The 13909-nt window shown below is 37.5% G+C and overlaps 1 long non-coding RNA gene across 1 annotated transcript; it reads left to right on the top strand.

The window, feature by feature from the left end:
• The first annotated feature begins 1801 nt into the window (after positions 1-1801).
• On the top strand, positions 1802-13543 carry LOC135580195 (uncharacterized). The gene is made up of 3 exons (XR_010474507.1): positions 1802-2310; positions 12958-13185; positions 13353-13543. It is a non-coding gene; the product is annotated as an uncharacterized LOC135580195 (long non-coding RNA).
• The last annotated feature ends 366 nt before the right edge of the window (positions 13544-13909 follow it).

Below are 13909 nucleotides of genomic sequence, written 5' to 3'. Positions count from 1 at the left end.
GCACTCATATTAACAGAGTCTGATATTTCCTGTGTTTGGATACTTTTTCAATGTTACAACTGCATTAGGGTATCAAGTACGGTTTGTTAGCTCTAATAACGAAATACCTGCATATAGTAACTATTTTTGTGCACTAAGCATCATGAACAAGACTGTTTCCTTACTTACTTTTTCTGTATGTACCTGTTGTACTTTAACCTGACAGGCTTCTATTTTAAGAATATACTTTAAGTCAGAATAATATTTTTCCCTGTAAGACAGGTGTCTAATTTTCTGGCAGTTAACTAGTTTAAGTACATATCCGGGCAATGTGGATACCAGGTTGATACTCAAGTGTTTTACTTGGCCTATATTGGTCACATATAATGGCTTTTGTTAAAAGTTTATGAACTAGAAAAAAAAAACAAACCTGTAAATGATAAGATCAAGCTAAGTTCAAAGCTATAGTGGATTGACTAATCATATATTTGCCCTGTCGTAAAGCTTGCTTTTGTACAAATTGGAAATGCAACTTGATCCTTGAATCTAATGTAATTTCTTCTGTCCAGGTTATTTTCCTGCTTGTATTTTCAGCATATCCTGCACTTTCTCATTTGTTACTTTACCTATAGTCACTTTGTAAAATCCTCTCTAATAGCAGTTGTTCTTTTTCAGCTTGACGGGTGTCCTTCCTTTCCTCGTGCCCTTTGCATGCTTTCAATACTGATAGCTAGGACGTGATTTACCGGGTATGTACTGGTATATACAGGAGAGAAAAATCTAACCTCTTCTTACAATTGTTATTCATATGAAAGGCCACAAATGTCTCCAGTCCTTAAAGAGGATGCTTCAAGATGCTGCAGCAGGTAATGTCTCAAGACCTGACCCTTCATTTAGAATCTTTCAGCAGAGATATGTGCCCATGCCGTTACTCAGTGTTGGCATTTTATTGCATTTTATATTTCAATAGCAGAAAAGTATAACTTTCTGTATTGAAGAAGCCTAGAATTTTATCTGTAGCTCTTCTGGATTTGTTATTCAGAAGCATCTCAGTGACTTAGGTATTTAAGTCCAACGAAAGTCAGTGGAACGTAGATAAATGGATTTTAGGGATGGGATTATAAGCATTTGCTATGAATTTCAGCATGCCACTCTCCACGGAATCTTAATTACTAACTGAGGTTACAACATGCCTCTAGCTTCTTTTTGAATTATAATAATTATCTCTGAAAGATAACAGTCTTCATAACAGTCAGCTGGATGCCTAGGCCGCATAGGTGAAAAACTTACTATTTATTTTTTATTCAGTCCTCTTACTGCATCTCTGGAAATGTCTACCACTCACTTTGGCTGGCATTCTTCTAATTTAATAGACTATGCTTGTCAAGATTGTATATCAAACACTGCAGACGATCAGCTAAGTCCTTAGTCATCTGTCAAATAATGGGGTCTTAGGTGCACTGAGAATAAGTTGGCAAAGCAGCGTATGCTGCTTTCCGAAGTTTAAACTGGAACTGTTTACTCATAATACAAAAAGAGCATTAAGAGATTGATAGTCTATTTGAAATTCCTTTGAAAATATATCCCAGCCTGGATCTTTTTACAGCTTGTCTCTTGTGAGCCTCCTCTTTAAAAAAAGCCATTCTTTTAGATCCACGCTGCTGTAAAACCAGAAAGCTGTCAGAGCCCTGCTGATCCAATTACAACTTAAAAACTTTTAAGCTTTTGATTTACAGTAAGCTCATTCCAGTTAAATACCAAAGAATCCTTTTATTACACTCCACATTGTTTAACAAGTGTATTTTGCAGTGCATTTCACCCCTTTTCCCCTTCACCTATGGAAAACAAAAGAATAATAGAATCATAGAATGGTTTGGATTGGAAAGGACCTTTAAAGATCATCCAGTCTCAACCCTCTGGGTGGGAACATCTTTCATTAGATCAGGTTGCTCAAAGCCCCATCCAACCTTTGAACACTTCCAATGATGGGGCATCCACAACTTCTCTGGGCAACCTGTTCCAGTATCTCACCATCCTTAGAATAAAGAATTTCTTCCTTACACCTGATCGAAATCTACCCTCTTTTAGTTTAAAACCATTATCCTTTGTCCTATCACTGCAGGTTGTGGTAAAAGCCTCAGGTCCTTCTCTTTCCTGTCCTGAGGGCTCCAGAGCTGGTCACACAAGAGCAGAGCAGAGGAGGAGAATCACTTCCCTGGACCTGCTGGCCACGCTTCTTTGATGCAACCCAGGATGTGATTGGCTTTCTGGGCTGCAAGCACACCTTGTCGGCTCAGATTCAATTTTTCATCTGCTTCCTAGGAATTAAAGGTAGGGAATAATTCATTATCCTAACATAATTAGAGCTGGGCTATGAGCCATGCACTGCTCTTCTGTTGAAATAGCCAGTGTTCTGCTGAGAGACAAAAGATGATGTTTGTTTGTTTTTGTTTTTTTCTTCTGTTATGTGAAAGCATCACTAAGATGCTGGTAAAGACAGTGTAGGACTGTGTAGTGCAACAGAATGACTTTGCAGTAGGTGGTGTGAATATTTCCTTTGGTTTTATTTACTTCATACGCAGTTTTTAGACAAAATATTCAAGACAGTTTAGGTTTGTGCTGCTGTAACTAAACTATTTCTTAAAATCAATTTAGAGTTTACAAAGTAAAAATGAGTATGTTTCTACAGTACTGGAGGAGCATTCTGATTATATAACGGCTGTTTAAATGTTTTAGACACAAATGACAGCATGGATTTTTGTTTAAAATGTAATGTTCTTTAAAAGCATCTGCTCAGTTTCTCTTAAATAATGATATTGTCCTCAAAAGAAACATTCAGAAAAATAGCTCTTTACTATATCTCATTTATGTTGATAAATTTAATGAATTAATCCCATTAGATGACAATGGCTACTTTACATATATAAAGTGCCAAACATTTACATTAATGAAAATGTTCAGTAAAAGGTGTCTGAAGCGACAATTCCCCTGAGCACTAACGAGACCTTCATTGAAAGATGTGTTTGTGCTGATCGGTTTTGTGATGGCAGAGAAGCTTGCTGAATAATCATGTCTGAATCTCAAGAGCAACCCTATAGCACAGTAAAAATGTTTACATGAGTGATGCATTGTTTGTATTGATACCCATCAATGGTTGTTTTCATAAATTAGACACATCACAGAGGGAACATATCCAAGCCTACTCTTTTGTGGGAGTAGTCATGTTGTCACATTTCAGGCAAAATTCCCACAAAGCCCGAAGGATTCTGTGTAATGACACATTTGGAATTAAAGGCAGAAATGACAAAAGTTCTTACTGTAATTTTCTTCAGGTAATTTTGCTGTTTTGACATTATTAGTCCTTCCAGTGTGTGTAGGTCTAGGAATATACATTACACAGTTGTGTGATAGGTGCAGATCAGTTTGACAGCTCTCTAATCTCCTTAATCTTCAAGATATGTGACTGTTGAATAACACTGCAAGTCCATTTCTCTAGACAGTATCTTCAGTTCCATTAACAGATCTCTTCCATCCATATCTTTCTTTGACTTACACAGTGATGTGCGTGCCCTGTTGTGTTTCACATTGTATCTAAACATAGTGAAAACAGGGCAGTTTGTGAGGCAGTTCAAGTGAAGGCGGGAGTACAAACGGCGAGAGCTAAATTGAAAGTCCTCATGGTCCTACCACTGATCAGAGAATGGAAATTGAAGAGTCCTGATACATCTGTGTGCACTACACCCTATTTTGTCATCTTCTATTGACTCGTCTGCTCTTTTGGCTGGTCTGACAACCATTTCTTCACTGTGCTGTCCCAAAAATGGGCCTTTGCTGTAAACCCCTATTCCTCTGAAGACCCTCCCATCTGGAACAGCCTTTCTCAATCTCTCTGCCTCATTGAGTTGCTGTATCTTTTAAAATCTCATTGGAAAGCAGCTTTTCTCACTTGTGTGAGCCGCTTAATACCATATTTCATCTTTTCCTTTATAAGCCATTTAATTTAGTGATTATGTTATTATAATCTGTAAGGCACTTCAGAATATAATTAATATTTGGAAGAAAAATGTCCTGTGTTATAATGCTATATTGTACACTTACTTGAAAAAACCCACACATTTGAAGTTATTGATCAAGACTGAATATTTTTCTTTTGCTAGTATGTCCTTGTTGTCTACTAGTGCTGTGTACTAGTGAAAATGTACTAGTGAAAATTGATTTCTTAAGGTCTTTTGAAGGTGTCTAGGAATGGAAATTTGGATGACTGGGCTACAGTCATTTGTATTTACCCCAGTCATATGTGAAAGTAACCCAGTAACAATAAATAATTTGTTTTCCAGTATATAGTTTTCCTATCAGGGATAACTGTCACACATGTGAGGGCGACACACCTGAATTATTGTGAGGAATTCAGACTAAAGAGACCAAGACTTTTTGATGAGGAAAAGGACGTCTGTAATTCTTGCCTCCATGTCATCTGATTCATTATTGTTTGTATGGACTTACGTGCTACTGGATCTGAGATGATATTGATATTACCAGTGCCTGATTAGCTTTTAATCAAGGGAAAAATTTTGTTCTATTTGCAAAAACTTAAATCTGGTAGAAGGAAGACTGGTTATCAAAGACCCAGTTATATGGCAGGAGCACAGCAATAGATCTGGCAGGAGTCCTGTGTACAAGGGTGATTGGAGACTGGCACTAAGGGGACGTGTAATGTGCGACTGTCTCTTCCATGAATTGTCTCCCAGAAAGCTGAAGGGCAGCACAAAATTATCTTTCCTCAGAGACTCATCCATTAATGATGTTAATAACTGTCAGTTATGTTCAATTTGATAGTTATCATCAGAAATGATTGATTATAGCTATGCTACACATGGATATAGTTAGAAAAATGTCCCTGCACTTTAGTCATACCTTAAAGATTTTAACTTATGAGCATTATGGTTTGATGGCTCATAATCTCTTGTTGATGCTTTACACGTCACCTTTGCACATCATGCTGGTTCTTAGTTGACATGCCTGATGGGAATATTGGATTGTGTTGTGGAAAGGAAGCAATTTAAAAGCCTACACTAGCTCGTTTGCTGCCTCTCTCTGAAGCTGCCTTTGTTTACCAGCTTGAGCTCCATATGTGATGCCTTCTCAATTGTGCCATTTGGGCTACTGGCACCCTCAAACCTTCCAAAGGACCTATTGCCATAAAGGCTTCCAGCTCAGGAGAACCTGTGCCTTTGAAGAAAGAAAGAAAGAGATACTTGAGCATAGAGTTGCTCCTCAGATTTCTTTCTTGGGAATTTCTACTCACCCCAGTTTTGCTGGTTAAATCTTGGAAGCACTGCTTTCCCACACTGGACTCAAGAAATATAATTACCTATTTATGTAAAATCTCAATTTCTCTCAAGTTCAGAAGGAGACAAACACATCAATTCTGGTTTGACCTATTGCATAGTGAGACACTTGAGGCAGAAAGCTTGAGTTCAGACTCATTTCCGTGTCCAAACTTCCCTGAAGCTTCAGGTCTGGAATTGGGACTCATTATCGTAATGCATTATGTTAATGATATAGATGAAATTCCAATTCAATCTTCTTCATAAGAAAGCCTTTGACATGATATATTAACCATCAGATTAGAAGTAGACTGACTAATTATCATTTAATGCAATTGAATGCCAGGGTTTGTCATTTGATGAGGCTGGCTGGGTGGGGAGTATTAATCTGTTAGTACTGATATCGTTATGAACTTCAGATGGAAGGGAGATTAAAATTTCATGAATACAGTATTTATTCAGTCACTATTCACAGAGTGACATACCACAATGTCATAAAAATGCTAACACTCACCTTTTAATTCTTATGTAGTTTTAAGAAAATGATTAATATGATCCAAATCATAGTTTACATGGACTTACATCCTGCTGTTTTTTAACAGTACTTCATGGGCAAACATATTGGCACATCTCTGCATTTACCTGAAAGAATCCTGCAGATAGGTTGTAGTTCCCTATTATAAGGGCATAAAGAATGACATAGAAATAAACCCTCTGAATCATTAATTCTAAATCCTAGCTATCCCAGGGAAATTTAGCCTTAACTCATCAGTCCACCGTCTGACTCTTTTAGATGGTTCTCTGGTCATCCTAATTTTTTGTGTTGATCCTCATCTAGACTATTTTAACAAGTAATTTCCAGTGTGACAACTAATCAGATATTTTACTGAAGTCCAGATAGATTAGATTTATCTCATCTTCCCTTCCAAGAAAATAGTTCTCTTACAGGAAGAGCCAATAGGTCAGTATCACTAATCTTTCTTTAAAAAACAAGGCTCCACTGGATCCTGTGTTTTTCATTTCCTTTCTAAATCTTTATTTCCACCCCATTTAAACATGTTTAAAATCTTACATGCACTACAGCTGCAAGAATAGATCCATTACTTCTTTCTGAGTGTGCCCATCTCACAACATTGAAAGGATCCCAGTTTTTCAGCAAGGGAAAATGAAACAATGAGTTTAGATGGAGGCAGGTAAAATAGTTGATGAAAAAGCTAGAAACCATTGTTCGTCATTAATAGAATGTGCAGTCTGCAGTCAATATTATATTAATACACAAATTGGAAACTGTTGCAGCTTTAGCAATATAGGAATTTTAGACACAAATATTTCATAGGTGAATCAAGGTTTTCCTTAGATCAGGATGTATGAACCTCTCTGATGCTGATCTACGTGAAATTCATATTTAATTGTGCAACATTTAGCAGGGAGGAAATCTTTTTAGGATGATAGTATTGTGAAATACTATACAATATGTATGTATATTATGTACATGAAAAACTGCAAATGATACTTCTATTGTGGACTATTTATGTCTAGATCTCCATAGATACACATCTCTTTTGGAAGGGAGATCAACAATTTAAAGCCAGCTCCAAGCATTTTAATAAAATACTCAATATTTAAGCAAGTGTCTCATAATTTTGCGACAGTTTTAGTGAAAGATAAAAGAAGACCCTTTAACAGATTTGAAAAAGTTTAAATTTATAACTTGCTAAATTTTTAGGTTAGAAAATATTTACTGCAGAGAGGAGGGAAGATTTCTGAATGTAAGGGCTAGTCTGCAGCTCCTAATTAGGTGTTAGGGGCTTTTTGTTTGGTTCTTACCCCTGCCCTGCTTTTCTTTTGCCCCCTAATAGCTGTACTTCTGTTTGAATGAACTGAGTATCAGCAGCTTTGGCATCTTGCTGGCTGGGCAGCTCTCTTCAAACCTTGTGTGCTGTAGGGCATCCATGAGGTTCAGACAAACACTTTGGCCTGTTTTCCAAATAATAGAATCCAAAAAAAGACTTAACTAAATATATTTGCTGTAGCTCAACAGAGACACTTCCAGACCTGAGTAACCTTCTCTGTCACCAGGGAACTTATTGAAGTATAGCAGAAAGAATATGAGATATGGTGATGTGGGTTAGCAACATGAAAGGGAATGCTTTTTTGTCTGGTTAAGGGGGAAAAGTCTCTGAAAAAGGACTATCAGGGCATAAGAACTGAAGCTGTTAATTTCAAGATCTCTCTGGTGTGATTCTCTGATCCATTCCTTCAGCAAACAAAACTCCTGAGGAAAACAAAACTTCATTCCCACAGAAAAAATGCACAGGACACAATATAATCAATTTCATTGTTATTTATTTTGTTGTCATACTTTCGTTGTCATAAACTGATGTTATCTATCCAGTATCTACCCATCTCTCTAACATAACAAAATTCCCACCATCACTGGCAACAGGATTGACTTTTTGATTTGGCATGATTACATGATTTCTTTAATTTTCTGTAATGACAGCTCTTACACGGGTTGATCCAAGTAGTTGAGTTATTGCTAGAAAATTTTTAATGTAGACGTCCTTGCTGCCTCCAATGCTGTCAAACTAGTACTGCTCTTGTACACAAATGGGGGAATACAGAAGTTAAAAGCTACAGACATCATAATTTACAGGTGTGTTTACAAGTATTTAAAAATATATATAAATGTTAAATTAATCCTATTTATGTGTAAACAGAAGAACCAAACTATCCCCTACAAAAACATTCTATAAAAAGACAGTCTCTAAGTAATTAACTTGCCAAAAGCATTTGCAAGGCGACATACAAATTTTACTGAAAAAAAAAAAAAACTGGTTTTCATTTATGTCAATATATTGCAAGCAGTTTTCAAGGAGGTCTGCTTTTAGTAACTACCTATATTTTTGGGCATCTGTCTCTAGTCTCATGTGTACTATAATACCACCAGTGGATTAGGACCTATCAAAAGAAAAAGAAAGGCAAATATATTGTATTCTCTGAGCACACGGCAACTTATATTTTTATAAGCCTTCCTTGAACAATTAACTTTCTGGTAATTAGAGTGGTTGCAATCTTTCAATTTAGAAGGGTTTAGCGTTTATTAAGAGCTTGCCTTCTGTGTTCCAAGATGGTTATCAGCATGGGGCCAGCCTGGTTTTATCAAAGACACAATATTCAGGGAGATGGCTTTTTTCTACCTCTTGCCTTTTATAACCTGGAGGAAGAAATTGGATATGTAAGGACTTCTGATCTTCTTCATGCTCTGTTGATCACAGATTTCTTCTACAACTTGAATAAGTAAGTAGTGACATATTTTGTGGCAATACAGACCCGATCACCCCAGGTCAGTATTCTCCCTTTTTAATGAAACTCGGTGTAGGTTCTGGGAAGTGTGCCAGGTGCGTGAGGGGATTTCACAAGCTGTGGTGGGGAGAGGGTGAGGATTTCACAAAAAGGAAGGAGATGGATGGCAAGCTACATGATGTAATCTCTTTTTGTATCATTTTTGACATAGTGGAAAAAAATGGTATATGAGCTCAAGGTGCCCTCAAGCATCTTGACTTGCTAGTGGTACTTACTCAGCACATCACTGACCTTGGCGTTGTTACAGAATCACATTTGTTCACAGATGAACTGCTCTTCAAGAGTTTATCCAAATACCGCAGCACAAAGGCACCTGGGCGCCTGACTCTCACTGACTTCCAAAGTTGATCAGAATTGACAGTGCTCCAAAGAGTATTTTGTTTTCAACAGTCTGGCTGGGAAAGCTCACACAGATTCTAACACTAGGGTTACCCAACTTGCCTAAGGTGGCCTTTGGCAAGCAGAGAGTTGATTGTAAGGCTCCCAGGTTTAAGGCTGGCTCCCTGTCTGTGGGCTATTAGTACTGACTTCATCTCAGAAATTTTGATAGGTTATTCAAATTCAACAAATTTCTGAAGTTCTGAGAAATACATCCCTCCGGGCTCTGACAGCATATTGGAGTTATCTCTGTAAGGAAACTTCTAGTAGTTTTTGTTCTTCTGCATTGTTCGGTGAAAGGATGGGGAAAGTAATTGGCCTCTGCTATGTAGTTCAGTATGTGATTCAGAAAAGACAACTGTATATGCATAGATATTCCACTGCTATTCAGCTTAACAGTTGTAAATTTAATTACTTCTAGAATATCTGAATTTGTGGTTGTACAGTCAGGTGGGATACTAAAATGCATTCAAAATCTTATTTTTAAAAGTAGGATTGATTTTTCAAAGCCAGTTCTGTTTTTGTATTTATGGTGTTTTAGAACCTTTGTGTGTTATCTGGTCACACCATTGACAACTTTATCACTATGGGATTGTTAGAACGATGTCTCTTTAGATGAGACTTAAATGTATGATGGTATCATTTTCTGTCTTATGTCACTGGAAGCAGAGGTTTTTCAGTTCAGATTTCAAAAGACCCAAAACAAATCGAAATCCTAAAAATGTTTTAAAATTGTCCTTTGAGATTTAGTTCCCAATACTTTTTATGGTAAATTATATTTCTTATGGTCTTGTTACTAAAGTAGTATTTTTTTTCTGGCTGGTTATGATCTGAAAATAGGAGATATGTGACATCTAGGACATTGATCCAAAAAGATTAGATATTAAAATGCATCAAACTAGAATATTAGTGGCAAAATATGTCTTGTAAGGTCGTAAGTAAACATTAAATGCTCCTTACTTCAATTCAGACCTTCTCATTTGAGTAAAAATTATGTCCTGAATACAGAACAAAACAAGCAAGAGAGCAGAGTGATGCACATCGGTCACCCCTTGAGTTTCAAACTCACTGTGCACATGGATCGCAGTCTCATCTCTGTTGGTGTCCTGCGGGGTTTGTGCCACAAGGTCTGTGAGACTCATGGATGTAACAAGCTGCCAAACCTCTGAGCTTTGCCGTGAAGGTCTTTGTTGTTCTACAAGTCTGGCTTTGTCAGGATTTAAGCAGGATTCCCCCCCACTCTGCAGAGATCTGGGCACTGTATCTCCCAGATCTGCAAACACTGGTCTTTATTTCTTTTTCTTTCTGTTTTCTCTAGTCACAAAGTCAGCCAAAGTAGTGGATAATGTTAATCATCTCATTAACATTCAAGAGACTGTCTCAGCCCTCACCTGGGGATTCAGTTCCAGGCCAAGAGTCACTGGCAATACATTTTCTAGAGTCTCGTTTCTTGCTTCTCCCTTTGTTTCAATTGGCAGCTTCAAACTTCTCGCATTTCTGGGTGTTGTTTTTTTTAATAGTATTCCCAGCATCTCAAGCTTTTGCCATGCATAATGCCATTGGCCGCATCTCTGGTTTTCAGTATGAAAAAGTATTACTTTGGACATAGTACATTTTTTAACTAAGGATTGAGTAAATTGCTTTTGGGGGAAAAAAAGGGTGTCAAGTTGAACCAGCTGTAATCAAAGACAAGAATGAGCCATTTCAAGGTAGGGCAGGGAAAATATTTGTAGTCTATGCAATAAAGGAACAAAACAGAAGGTGCACAGAAGGCTGAGATGCTTTTGGTCAGTCATCCACACTGCTGCAGAAAAGATCTGCAGGGCATGGTGCTCTTTGGCTGAATACATGGCAGTATTTGGCTTTTTCCAATGGTGCTTTGACAGATAAATGTCTTCCTGCCTCTCCCTCTTCCTAGGTTTAGCATGCTGAGATGTAGATTTAGGCTTCTAAAATGTGAATCTCTTAACCAGCTGTCCATGGATTTGCTGTTGAGTATCTGTCATTGTTTTTTGAATTTCCCTCAAGTTTGCTTCTCTTTGCTGTCCCTTCTGATGGCCAACCGGGAAGTGTGGAATGGGGAGCAGTGGGGTGCTGGATCCTGGCTGGAGGCTGAGTCTGACATTGGAAAAGCCTGGTCAGGGAATAGGTAAATCTGGGAGTCTGCCAGATTGCTCCCAGCTACTGAACTGCGTCTTAAAGACCAGTGCAATAATCTCCAGCTTAAGCAATAATCGTCAGACTGAGTGGGGAATTGAGCTGCCTTTATATAGCGAGTTGACTTTTATGCTTTTATTTTTTCTTAATCTTGGCAATAACAAAGTCCTTTACCTCAGTTTTCCTCTGTGGAATTAATAGAACTGTGTTTGTTTTCTTGCTGGACTGTAGTTTTTATGCACAATATCTGCCTAGATAAATATGTTATTTAAAAAATCTTTATTTAATAACGAGTAAATACATTTTTATTGAGAGAAGTGTAAACGGAGAGATTCCTGAATGGCATTAATTTAAAAATTGTCAATTCCTTTCTGAGTAATGTCTGTATATAGAGGCACTGTGCATGTGTAGTGCCTTTATGCACCTGACTCACCTTGAGCACTGTGTTTCCTAATGAAGAGACCTGCTAATTAGAATGACATAAAACAATGCAGAAAGTCTATCTGACTGTGATTGGATCAGATCTTCACCACTGTAATATGGAAGGTGTGGCTTTGCTAATCCTCTGTACTATTTAATTCCCATTGTTTTTCTTTGCGCACACCATGAGGTATCTGAAATCCATTCATTACTGGTGGGACCTTTTCAGAATAACTCCAGAGAATTATTCTCTACTAAGAAGTTCCTGAAAATGTTGCAAGTTTGAAGTATAGAAGTTGAAGACTTAAGATTTTATGTTTGCAGAACTTGCAAGATCTGAGTAAGGATCGTATATACAGAAACGTCAACAGGTTTTCTTCTGTGTATCTGGCCTTTGAATGTTTAAATAGCTGGCAGAAGTATTTACTCTTTTATTTTAAATAGTATATTCCCAACCTTAACCTTTACTGTTCATTTTTCTTCAAAAGTATAAAAAGATTTATTATTACAATATCTCTTGCTAAGCAGATCTGGAGACTCAGTGCATTACAAACCCCGGAAATTATTGAAAGGAACTTTTGTTACCATTGTAAATCTTCTGCCTTTCCTGTAGTCCTGATGTTTTCAAAGCTCAGAAATACGGGGACTTTACTGAAGTCATTAGTTCAGGTATTAGTAAGTTAGAAGATCTGTTCTGGGTTATCAGGCACAACAAGAAAGAAAAACAAAACAAAACACATTTTATTTTCTTCAGATCTAATTGGCAATACCTCCAGATTCTATGCTAAGTTCACCTGCGGTATATCCACTGCAATATTGTTGGATCCAATTTATTCTGTCTTTATGTTGGGGTACAGGGAATGATTATGAGTCTGACTAGAGTCCTTATTGCTCCATCACCCTTTTGAAGAGACTGCACTGAGCTACAGAGCTACCACATATGTTATACAGTGAAATCCCTCTTCATCCTCAAGAAATGTGGCTTCTGAGGATATTCTTTAGCAGGGCAGTCTAGAACAATATCAGCCTAGAAGATGCCAGAAGATGCACCAAAACCAAAGCAAAACAACAAACAGAAAAGGATGAAGAAGATGAGGACATGTTCAGTTTGCCATTGAAAATATTAATAAAATGCTATACCTTACCAAGAGTGGCATAGTAATTACTCTACAGGAGTAATTCACCTTCACTGTGGGAAGCAGATTGCCTAGCTTGGTGATCCTTCTGATGACTTCTGTGTCTTATTCACTGTTCTTTCACAAAATGTGTATTGAATAATGATGCAGTTTACACTAAGACTTAATACTAATCAAAAGACAATATTTTTTAGCACTCTTTGGCACATGGACTAGACCAGAAAATACAGACATATTCCTCTCTTCTGGAGGGACTGGTGCATCAGACAACTGGTATGGAGACTGCTGAACTAACAATAGTTATATCACAAAAAAGTGTCATGGAAAATCTAAGATATTGAGGCAGCTTGGAACAATAAAGGACCAAGTGACCTGGAGACAGAAGTGAAGCCACCTAACTTCTGGAACTGCTACAAATAATGGTGAGTAGTTGCAGAAAAAGCTTTGTCCTAACTATTCTGCCAGCTATTTTAAAACTGAGACTTCTAACTTTTTATAGCATCACTAGAGAAAACTGGCCAATCTGTCCTCATTTTTCAGCCACATCGGAACTCCCGTTTCTTCTAAGACTTCTCTCTTTTTTTTTCAGTACCTTCACTGTCTTCAGTTCTCCTCTTCTTCTTGGCCAGGACTACCTCCTTCCCACCATGGCTATAGTAACCACAGCTGAACTCTCTGACCCAAATGAGCATACCTAGAGCCAGGTAACCTTCATTTATTCTTCCCAGGGCTCTTGGTCCTTTTGCTGCTGGCTGTTCCCAGCCACCTTGGCCCTTTCTTGGTTTCTTAATTGTGTGATAAAACAGAGTTTCACACTCTTGGAAATGAAAGGTAAGACAATGGCTTGTCCTTTGACAGTGGAGATGGATAATGGGCACTTCAGTGCATTTCTTTCAATGCCAAAACAGCTGAGCTAACTGTTCCCATAAAAGTCCAATTGATTGCTGTAGGCATTATATTCATTCCGACAATGATGAAATGATTGTTTTAGTGTCTGGCTGTGTAACCCACTTACAGCACGTACACCAGTATTATGAGAATGTTTCAATTGTGAAAATCATTGCGATGTAAATGTCATTATTATAATTTATCTTCATTAAAAATTCCATTGGAAGAAAGAAAATTAATACGTGTGCTGTGTAGAGT

Source organism: Columba livia, chromosome 9, assembly GCF_036013475.1.
Source record: "Columba livia isolate bColLiv1 breed racing homer chromosome 9, bColLiv1.pat.W.v2, whole genome shotgun sequence".
In the NCBI taxonomy this organism is placed as follows: Eukaryota; Metazoa; Chordata; class Aves; order Columbiformes; family Columbidae; genus Columba; species Columba livia.
This window is presented reverse-complemented; position numbering and strand designations above follow the sequence as displayed.